The 12,419-nt window shown below is 34.7% G+C and overlaps 1 long non-coding RNA gene across 1 annotated transcript; it reads right to left on the minus strand.

Moving 5' to 3' along the window:
- Nucleotides 1–8,253: 8,253 nt before the first annotated feature.
- LOC120139444 lies at nucleotides 8,254–11,960 on the minus strand. The gene is made up of 2 exons (XR_005517640.1): nucleotides 11,677–11,960; nucleotides 8,254–8,331 (listed from the first exon to the last, which is right to left on the minus strand). It is a non-coding gene; the product is annotated as an uncharacterized LOC120139444 (long non-coding RNA).
- Nucleotides 11,961–12,419: the final 459 nt, after the last annotated feature.

Raw genomic sequence — 12,419 nt, forward strand, 5'->3', positions numbered from 1 at the left:
CCTCAGTGTTGATTTCCACAGAACTCACAACTCAATTTCAGAGTGGAATATACAAAATCCTCTCTACTAGCTACAGTATGTGGAGGAGATGCAGGCCTCGAATCAGACCGACTCATCTGATGAGGAACAGTACGAGATCTTTTATCAGGGCGGGAAAAAGGTGCAGACTGACCGGAAGGCTTCCTAGATCATTCTAGACATACTCTATCATTGTCAGGTGCAGAAACCTCGACTTCCTCCGCGTCTTTTGCTCTCCCAACTACAACATTGAATACCTCATCCTGATGAGTAACTACCTGACGTCGCAACTCAAATCGAAGTCCCTGAGCAAACTTTCGACATCTATCTCTCTCGGTAGGTACTAAACTAAATCCATACTTCAACAATTTCAAAAACTCAATCTCGTACTCAGAAACGGTCATTTCTCCCTGAACCACGTCCTAAAACTGTTATCGTCTCTGAGTTAAATAACGCTCTCCCAATAAACGGCTCCTAAAGCGCTCTCTAAAGAAATCCCAAGTCAAACGATCGGTCTGAACACTACTAACCACAGACTCCCACCAGGTGTGGGCATTCCCATCCAACATAGAAATTGCTCCTAAATAACGTCGATGCAGATCTAAACCTAACTGATCCATGCGTCGCTCAGTATCACTAAGCCAATCCTTAGCCTCAGTCGGATCTCCACCAGTAAGGCCACTAAACGTCCTGACTCCATTTGCAATAAGGGTCTGAGAGAGAGGAACCTCGGGTACAACGCCAGCAGTTCTGACAGCTCCCTGAATCATCTGAAAAAATTGTCTACCAATATTCTCATCTAATACAACTCTGGTAGACTCGGGCTCAATACCAGTAGCTCCTCTTATCGGAGCAGTCATGTCAATACCAGAGGCAGAAGGCAAATTCGTCGGGGTCGTAGGAGAATGATCATCTATTGGAGATTGGGGACCTACACGTATCTCATCTACCAGGTCTGCAAATCTAGCCACTCTGCTGCGACCACGGTTAGTTCGACGACCACGTCTAGTACTCATCTTGGTGGATCTCGAGTTTACTACAGAAGATAAAACCTAGGATTAGATAGGCACTTGTAGTCTCGAACACAATTAAAATCATAAAAACTTTGTGACAAGACCTTACTGACTTGTGTTGTAAAACATTTCAAAACCGTATTTTGAGTTTGGACTCATTCACAGTCCGAGGTTTAAAAACCAAAAGCTCTGATACCACTAAATGTAACCCCCTAGACCCGGCCTATTCGTTTCGGCTAAGTCTAGTAGATTACATTAATGATTCTGAAAGACATTTTTCCAAAAATATTATTCGATAATTTAAAATCATGTTACAAATGATCTTTATATAAAAGTATATTACAATTAACGATAAAAACTAAATTCGTAAATATAAACATGAAAGATACCAGGTAAAATATTACATAAAATAAATCTGAAGCATCAAATATCAAATATCAGTAACAACAGCAGAAAACGTCATAAAATGATAAATACTTCAGAAATAAGGTACATGTCACCATAATTAAAAATAGTTCGGGAAACTGAATATTACAATAACACTCTGAACTAAATGTACCAATCCTCCAAGTGCCTGATACAGAGTGTCTATCCGAATGTATCTGAAAGGGGTAAAACAATTTGAAAAGTGAGCTAGAGGCTCAGTGTGTCCCAACAGTGTAGAAATAAAAACATACAGTTATGATTTTCAAAACCAGTGCAGATCACAATCATTAAAACATCATAGGAGTTTTTAATTTAAAAACTTCGCATCGTCCTCCAACCGAGCGCCATGTGCAGATCCCCAGAAATGCACAACCTAAGGGAGTACCTTGGGGCCTGCGAGCCTACCCAAGATAATTCCCGGGGCCACAAAGGCTTACCCAAGAAAATCTCAGGGCTGCTGAGCCTACCCAATGCTCAACTTAGGTCCATAAGGAATTACCAATCGGTGCTGAACCTATCCGAGGAATTACCAACAGCGATTGAACCTGCCAGAGTCTTCATACCAGAACCCAGAGTACCCTGTAGAAAACATTTTTTTAAACGGTAACCAATAGTAACAGTAATTCAGAGTTCAGACAGATTATCAGTTCAGTAATCCAGTGTTCAGAAATCAGAAATCGGGCAATCATGCTTTTCATTTCAGTAAATCCAGAATCAGATAAATCATTCAGTAGACAAATCAGATCAAACATTATATTTCAAATCATAGAAAACAATCATGTTCACATGAGATTTCAAACATATATTTAAAACATTTATACTGCACATAAGGAACACACCTCGATAATAGGGTCAATCCGAAAGGTCTATCGAGTACCAGCTTCACTAGGTTCTTCAACTGAACGGGAACCTAATCCATATCAGAACAGAGTTATATTTGGAACAATATTCTAAATAGAATAACTAACAGGGTTTCGAAAATATACGATTATTCACGGCTTCTCGTGGACGAGCGGATCGGGAGAAACCGGGTCGAGTAGTGAAACAGTCTGGAGATCCCCGAGTACCTTTAACATAACTATAATTAGTCCTTTACCATTCTGTTCTATTAACTAAATTAAAACACTTAGATAAATATGATTTTTTCAAGTTTACGGCTAATTCGGAGGCTTTCAAGTCTAAATTTGACCAAACCGATTGCAGAATCGGAATCAGTATATCGAAAAAACATAAAATATGACTTTTTGAAAATTTGAATTTTTGGTCAAAGTCAACGGGTTTGACTGACGATTTGGAGGCCTTGGGGTTCGAATTTAGAGAAACGAACTTCAAAAACGGATTCGGGACGTCGAAAAATATCAGAATAGGTATACTCGAACAAAATCAAAAGTCGTTTAATGGCCGTTTAAAGCCGGTTAAAGTTATGGTCAAAGGTGCCCAAAAATCCACAGTCAACTATTACGAAAATAACATTTTTTTTATAATTACGAAAATAACATTTTTTTATAATTACGAAAATATCATCTTTTTCAAAATAATTACCAAAATATTGTTTTTTTTAAATAATTACCAAAATATTGTTTTTTTTGAAATAATTACCAAAATATCACTTTTTCAAAATAATTACCAAAATATCACTTTTTCGAAATAATTATCAAAATATCATTTTTTTCGAAATAATTACCAAAATATCACCTGTTTAACAATATTTACGAAACTAACACCTTTTTAACAATATTTATGAAACTAAAACTTTTTTTAACAATATTTACAAAAATACCACCATAACCGAAATTAATTACATATTAGTCACTCTTTTCAAACTATTTATCAACAATCCAAACCAACACCAACTATAACATGTTTTCAAGCTAAAACACTGAAATATTATCGAAATATTATCGAAATTAAACGATCTGACTTTACATAAGGCGGAAAGACGAAACGTAAATTTCAACTCAACCACCTACTGGGTTTTTGATCGAAAAGCTACGAGGAGTCTGAAATCGAGGCGGTGAAACAAGATGGTCATTGAAATGGCCGGAATCAACAAAATTAAAATGATAATCGGGGTTTTGGGTGTTTATTTCCCTTCTCGATTTGGCCTAACTGTGACCGATTTCAGAGCGAGGTTGGTCGGGATCGATTCGCTAAGGTCAGGCGCACCTGATGGAGGTGGCGGTGCTGTTCATCGCCGACCGGAACAAGGAGGAGGAGGAGGGGCAGAAGCTAGCTTAAATGAGGAAAAATGAGTTTATGTAAAATGTAGTTTGGGTTCACTGCACGGGGAGGGGGTTTTGCAGGTAAAATGGGTTATCATCCAAAATATAAAATGAATCCACTAATTAATGTTTCTAATAAAAAAACAAAACACGTCATATTGGTTATGACATTGTCTTCCACTATATTATTATATTTGTAGTGTCCATTAATTAAATTCTAGTGCCTTTTATTTATTCTTAGTGCTATAATATATATATATATATATATATATATATATATATATAATATATATATATATATAGTGGAAGTTTATGGGGCAGAGTGTGACAGAAACAGTTTCTCTCAAAATAAAATTTTATGTCACTTATTTTCTCTTGAAGTAAATTTCGTCTCACTTAAGATAATCTTAGGAATTGCATCTTACTTGAGATATTTCCCTTGAAAATTTTCATCTCATTCGATACAGTTGCACTCGAAACAAAATTTCATCTCACTTAAGATGTTTTCCCTTGAAAATTTTCATCTCACTCGATACAGTTTCACTCGAATTAATTTTTCATCTCACTTGAGATATTTTCCCTTGAAAAATTCATCTCACTTAAGATATTTTCACTTGAAAATTTTTGTCTCACTCTAGATAGTTTCTCTCAAAACAAAATTGCATCTCACTTGAGATATTTCCCTTGCAAATTTTTGTCTCACTCGAGAGTTATTCATGAAACAAATTTTATCTCACTTGATATATTTTCTCTTGAAAATTTTCATCTTACTCGAGACATATTCCCTCGAAATAATTTTCTTTCACTTGTAATATTTTCTCTTAAAAATATTGTCTCAATCGAGACAGTTTTTTGACATGACTTAACTCGCAAAGCGGAGTCATTTAAAATTTGACTTAAATAGTAACGGAGGAGTCATCCACAACTTATCTCAACTCGCAATAAGAAGCTAATTTTCTATATTTTAGGTTTGCCTAAGAGCATTGAAATACACACATGTGTACAATTTTACATATTTTTGAATCAATTTCAACTTCACAATGAATGATATTGAACTCAGAAGATACCTAGGATCGACTTAACTTGTGATTAAGAGAAATCCAAAACATAGCTTAACTCAACAAATATGAGCTATTTTCCAACCTAGGTCTTCAAGTCAATTTTCAACTTCACGATAAATGATATTAGACTAGAGGAAGACCCAAGATCGACTACGATTTAGATTAACTCAACAATAATGAGCTACTTCCCAGCCCAAATTTCGAGCAAGATTTCAAGTTCACGATGAAGGATATTGATAACTTTGTAAAATGACTATATTTAGAGCCTTCACTTAATTTATTATAGATCTTAAGGCACATGCATTTAAGAGCATATTATTACATTTGGTGGATTTTATTTTTCGTGGAATTTTAATTTGAAAACGGAGCTACTTAAAAGGGGAAGGTAGTGTTGGCTGATGATGTGTAGGTTTATGGAGCCAAGGATGATCTAGGAGAATTGCCACAGTGAATTGAGATAACAAAGCAACCAAAATGTCGTGGCATTTTAGATAACATTTTTTGACAAAAAAAGACAAAAATGACGAAGATATTTTTATAGGAGCTGCTAACTGTCCATGTTTGAATGTGAATGTCATACCCAACTGTTATTTTTGGGACCACATAATAGCCTAGAATCCCTTCATGTGAAGGGCATGAATTATTGGGTGCAAAGGGAATTTTTGTGCAAAACCCTAGGACATTCTCCTAGTATATATAGAAAAATGATGCCACAAAAATGTGCAATATTCTTTGAGGGAAAAAGTGAGCTAGGCAAGAGTGAAAAGGGGGGCTAAAAGTTTCCATTTTTTTCTTTCATTTTCTTGGCGGTAACCTCCATATCCAAGCTCAAAGGAGTGGTGAGATAAGCATGTGAGAGAGTTGGCATCGCTAAGGTGGTTCACGGTGGCCCAAGGGAGCTCACGATGATGCGCGTGTTGGGAGTTTCCTCTATCCTTGTTCTTTCATTTTTATTTCTATTTTATAGGTTGTAAGGAACAAATTAATTCCATGGATGATTTTTACCCCACCATGAACTAAACCTTATTTGGTACGGGTTATTATTGGTGATTAAATGTTTAATTTCATGAATGATTTAAGTTTTTATGCTTTATCTATTTGCTTTGCTCATTGTATTTAATTACTTAGGATTGTAAGAGCCATGAGAGTAATCATTTATTAGGTAGAAAGTTTAGTGTTCGAGAGAAACTAAGTGAAAAATCCTTAGTGTTCGAGAAAAACTAAGTGAGGATCAACGTGATCAATGGGTTTTAGCTGGTAACTAAGACCTAATCCACCTTGAGATAAGGATAGGATTTCAACAACTAAAATGAGTAGTGCTTATTCGATAGGTTTTATGTTACTATTAATGCCGAGAAGTATTACCGTGGTATTTTTATCTGTCAAGTTCCATGACTAGAGATAGCATAGAATCAATTTTAGTAAACTCTGTCGAGCAAATAGGCCATAGAAGCTTGAACCATTATAATATAAAAGACTTAGGATTCCTTAGTGACCCCACCAATCATTCCCATTGCAGCTTGTTTGTGTAAGGATTGTCAAGTTATTTTACTTATCCCCAAATCCTTAATCTATTTTGCTTTAACATTTTTAATTGGTTACACTCTAAACATCTCAATTTGACATAACATTTCCATCTACCACCCATCCACATTTCGATCTACCACCCATCCACACTACCATTGAAATTCCACCTGCATACATTTCATTTTGTTACATCATTTCTATTTTCTACCTTTCCATATTGTCATTGCAACTTCATCTGTGTACAGTTCATTTTGCCTTAGCATTTCCATAACACTTGTTCATACCATATCAACTATACTTAGTTACTTTAGAATAGTGCATAAACTTTACTCAAGATCCCTCCAATCCATGTGGAGACGATACTCACTCACTACTATGTTACTTATTCGATTGTGTGTACTTGTACATATTTTTACGTAATTTATAGTACTCACAATACACGAACATATGTAAAGCTCGAGTCATCCAAGATTTACTTAAGTTGTAATGGAGGAGTCATCTACAATATAGCTTAACTCAACAACGAGGAGCTATTTGCAACCAAATTCACTTGTAAAGGGTTCATAAATATTTAAATCGGATTTCAACTTCACAGTGAAAATTATTGGACTTGTTCATTCAAGGGAGGAGTCAACTATAACATTGAGTTAAATATCAACTTCATAACCAAGTATATCGGGGTCAAAGAAAATCCAACTTTAACTCAACTCTGCCACCTCGAGCAGAGGAATCAATCATCTTTATCAACTTTAAATATTCAAAGACAACTAACTAATGGTTATGTTGACTTTTGTATATTCATCTACTTTGAGACCAAGATGAACCAGAAGAATAGTTTAAAACCCATCAACTTGAAGATATTGAAGAACCCTTGGAATGGACTCAAAAAGGCCTACTCATTCTTAAAGATGAAAAAAATTAGTGGAAGAGTATATAAGTCAAAGGTCAAGAGAAAGTGACAATACCAAGGAAAGAAGCTACACTAATCGGATAAAAATTGGTAATTTTTTATCTTTACTCTATTCCAATACAAGCCAATGAGCAAGGAAGGGTAGTTGTAATACCAAATTTTTTTTTGGACTCCAAACTTATCTGAATGCAAGAGAACCCGTTTACACTGACAATGGTGAAAAGGAAAATACCATCATATCAAAGAATATCCCATATGAATCTTGTCATATTCAATGTGATCTCCTACCAATGTAAAAGAATATGCTAATTGATGTAATTAGGTAATATTATATTTTATTTCCTTAGATAAGAAGATCTTGTATTATTTGGAGACATCTTAGTCGTTGATGTAAATAATCTAGATCCACTACTAGAAAAAAACCCCTTTAATGACGCTCATTGCGCGTCATCTATGGATGCGGATGACACACAAATGCCTATCGTAGAAGCCACCGACATGAATCTCAGATGACACGCAATTATGTGTCATAAATCTATGACGCACATTTATGACACACATTTATGACGCACATTTATAACGTTCATTGAGAGTCATTGAAGCCCCCATCATAAATTAAGATGACACACATTTGTGTGTCATAAATTTATGACACGCATGTATGACTTACATTGCGTGTCATTAAATCCCCCATCATAAATAAAGATGACACACATTGTGTGTCAGAGATTTTATGCACTCAGTTGCTTTCCCATAATTATTAGTTTAAATAAAAGAAATTAAGCACATTTTAGTTAAACAGAATCAACATAACATAAGAAATATGATAATTGTGGGAATTTACAATGTAAAAGGGACAATCCAACCAACTGGTAGTTGCAAATCAAAGAAAGCCATATGGCTTCAAATTAGATCGTCATTGTTCTTAGACTCTTGGAACATAGAAACATGGTCCAATATTTTACAATAAGAATATAATGACTAAATAGAACAGAACAAGGTACCATTTAGCTTGAAGGATTTTGTCACTACATCAATTCTCATGTTTATGGGAGTAAAGAAACCTAGAATCTTTCTTATCGTCTCCTCATCCCATAACTCATAGACATAGTCTCCAAAGATAACATGTTCTGGTGGATAAACAAGCAAATTTTCTGCAACAAAGAAACAAAATGAATAGTTAATGGAATGCAGCAGCAAATACCAGAAATTAGAAATAAATATATCTTCCTAGTTATATTTATCAATAACTTGGGTCAACACTAATGAGAAGATCGTCGTGTTGTGAACAACAGGCCAAAACAGTCCCCCGCATTCATATTTTGGTACATATACATTGAGAATCTGGGAAAAAAAGAAGAAAAAAGAATGACCAAAGAACATGTAGAAATTGAATTCTTCTAGATCTATCTTGTACTTAATTGCATAAAATCATCATGCATAATAAAAACACACCACAAACAACTTGTAACATAAATGTGAAAATTGTAGAGGCAGATTATCTGCTAGCTACTTAAGTACAAAGAAGATATTGACATATTCTATAATACAGAGGAAATGGAAGCTTAGAATGTAAATTCCACAAAGAAGCTTTTCCAGAGTTACTAATAAAGAAATGTGTTTTACAAACAAGGTTGACATGTAGGATGTAAAGCTTGGAATATACTTCCAAGAATTGGCTCTCACTAAAGGGGAATTTGGTTGTTCAGCACCATTTCATTGCTCGCACTCCCCGTATTTTCTTTTACATTTTATAATATGTTTAATGGGGACTACTTCATTGTTGTGAACAAAAACTAAAATAAAAAATGAAAAGCAGTTTAATATCCAAAATGTTGAATTTGTTTAACAAACTGTAATCTAGAAATCTTATTCTCTTAGCTTAGTTTTTATTAGTGTGAATGAACAAGGTTCTCTCCATAAAGCAAAGACAATATATCAAGAAACAATGTCAACACAAACAAAATGCACAATTATTTGATTAACAAAAAAGAAGGGCACAAAATTGATCAGAAATCACACACCTGGTTCCGGTGACGAGGAAAGCAAGAAAGAAGTAAATCAATAAGAAGGGCACTATTAAGGGTGCCATGATAGAACATGTGAAGCCAAGCAGTCCAAACAGAAGAAGTCGTGGGATTTCAGTATGGTGAGGGAAGGTTAGAGCAAAACTACTACATGGCTCTTCTTGCTTTCTTAGTATGAATCTTCTGAACCAATTGTTAAAAAAAGGAAAAAGTTGAATTACTTCACAGGACAAGCTCGCCCAGCCCGATGTTAAAACATAAGTGGTAAAGAAGGTAGTATGCATTTACTCAAGAAGACAAGAAAACTAATGACTGTCAGAAATATTCCTGAAGATTCGTCTTCAGATGACATTAAAGGGGGAAAACCAAGAGTAAGGTATTGCTACGCGGGCTTGTTAAAACCAGAAGTTGGCTATCACAATTTTAAAACTCATAACTTTCAAAAGTATAGTTTAGGTTCATACAAAAAAGGAGCACATGATGCATCTCTTATAGACCAAGATAAAATTTAAATCTAGATGCACCTGAAACTTTTCCATGAGGTCGAAAGAATTGAGGTTCTATTAAACCAAATATTATGGAGTGGCATGAAAAGTTACCTTGGTCGGTTGGTGGAACATCATCATGGTTGGTGGAACATCATACATAAATAACATCAGAATTACACTTGGTAGGTAACTAAAGACTACAATGAGAACTATGCTGTCAATCTTTCTTACTAACGATAACTGACCAACATGATAAACAAGAATGTGAATCCCTTTTTCTATGTACCTTATTCTTCCATCAAGAAGTGACAAATTCAACACTAGTCCGTCAAAGAACAAATTTACACTCCTGCTTTAATAATATGTTATTTCCATTTTATTAATAGTTTTAAACATAGCATTATAAACAATCAAACATATTAGAGACAGAACTATTTCAACAATAAACAAGGGTGAATTGCATTCATAGAAATTCACATGAAAATGGACGCATTTACAGGATTTGCAAGTTCAGATCTTAGTGGTTCCAGCATTTAGCATTGGAAGTTAGTTTGGAAGCAATTCATACAATGTTCAAATACCTTGGTTATTGTAAAAGGAGGGGTAAATATCGAAAAAGTGAAAAAGCACTCAAAAACAAAAATTAAAATGAGACAACAGTCGAAGGTATCAAACAGATAAAAAAACAAACCCATTCATAAAATCTAAAAAACCCAATCGAAAAGAGCTAGAACGCTTACGGAAGAAAATAGTAAGATGATATGACTAAGGGAAGAAAATTTCTCAACAAGGCAAAATTTCTCAACAAGGCAAAATTTCTACGGTTTGATAGTATAAAACTTGGGAAGGGAAAAACACAAAATAGTATACTGTAAAATTTTACAGTAATCTTACTAAAGCACAAATTAATCTTTTCAACTAACAACAGCATTAAGGGGGGAAGGACGTGTTCATCAGGTTGGGAACCAAATGTATTTCCCCTCAACATAGAACAAAATAAGGGAATGCAAATGGAAAAGGCCCAGATATGCACTTCATAAAAAGTGGCCACAAGAGGAGGTTGATGGAGATGGAGATAGAGAGGAGAGAAAGATGCTCTAATATCAAACAAAAGCAAAACATATGCAAAGACCTCTTCTATCAGAAGTAGCAAGAATCATAAAATCCAAATAAAAAGAAAATTTTCAGTTTCAATATGCCATGGGATTGATAGATAGGTTCATGAACTTATGGAAACACATCTTAGAAGGATAAATCCTCACTAGCACACACAATTTTTAAATATTAACAAGTGTTTGGCTCATTAAACGTGGTTCTGCATTAATATACATCTGTCTGACCTTCACATCCAAGCTGGTGAGAACTGACTCTTTAGGAAGAGACTAAGACCTCATTAAGCAGTGAGGAAACTTATTAAATAAAACCTGGTTGCTTGTATCCATATATAACTTAGGCTTCTAATAATTGCAATATGCTTATTAAGAGTTCTCTACTTCATCATGTAATGTCCTTAACAGGAGTTCAAATTGTAAACAGTTTCTCAGGATTGGCAAGCAAAATATTGTCTAATACACTATATGGATTTAGAATTCTTAAGATATAAGACCCAATCCTACTGCAAATCTGCATAAAATACGATTACCATATAGGTTTAGTCAGCAGAAAAATGGAAGTGCTTATGAAGATCGCAAATCCTCACCCTGCTACTACAGTTATGAATCAATGAGGCATCCTTTTCCTAGAAAATATATACGCAATTTATTTGCAATAGGTTGCTGTAAATAATCTACCGGCATTGAGAAAATCAAAAAACTTATAGCGCTTACAAACGCATAGACTTCACAGCTTAACTAATTTCACATTTTTCTCTCGAACGAAATCAAAAATAACGAAGGAGCACATAAAACTTAAAAAGTAAGTCCGATCATTTCCAAACACGGAATTTAAATAGAGAGGGGAAAAAAAGAAGCTTTGACACCCTAACCTTTTCTTTTTTGAATTGATTACGGATGTTGTCGAGCTCTTTATCGACGCGTAAGCATTCTAGCTCTTTGTTCTGGCAATTCCGAACAACGCTAATGAAAATTGTGAGCCCTCTCATCCCGTGCATTGCCATTCCGATTTACTGATCAGATACACTTCTTCTTCCTTTGTGATCTACCTCTCAATTGAATGGTGGAATAGAGAACGAGGAATACAGGTGGAAAACCTTGAATTTTGATTCCCTCGTCTATGTTGTGGTGAATGGCCAAACCAGTGGGAGGTTGCATAGAGAAAAAAATGGGAGAAGCATGCGGCGTGAACTTCGTTATCGAAGGGAAAAAAACAGGAAATGATGAAAATAATGGGGGAATTTTCTTTTACAATGACACACAATTAAAATTGTACTTTTTTAGATTATGACTATTAAATATAACACATATTATTGTAAGTCATAAATCGTTCAGATTTTAAAAAACATAACATTTTTTATGACACACATTTTTTGCAAGTCATAAATCAACGTGTGTCATCGTTCGTGTCATTAAAGATATATTTTCTTGTAGTGATCATTGGATGTTTAAAGGCTCGTATATATAAATAGAGGTCTTCTATATCTCTTTAGACAGAGAAAAAATACAGAAAAAGAGAGACAAATGGTGGAAAAAAAGACAGAAAAAAGAGGGAGGGAGAGTATCCAAAGTATTGTAATTCGAAAAGGAGCAATAAAAGAGAATATTTGTTTTA

The sequence above is a fragment of the Hibiscus syriacus genome, unplaced genomic scaffold, assembly GCF_006381635.1.
Source record: "Hibiscus syriacus cultivar Baekdansim isolate YM2019G1 unplaced genomic scaffold, ASM638163v2 tig00002237_pilon, whole genome shotgun sequence".
NCBI lineage: Eukaryota > Viridiplantae > Streptophyta > Magnoliopsida > Malvales > Malvaceae > Hibiscus > Hibiscus syriacus.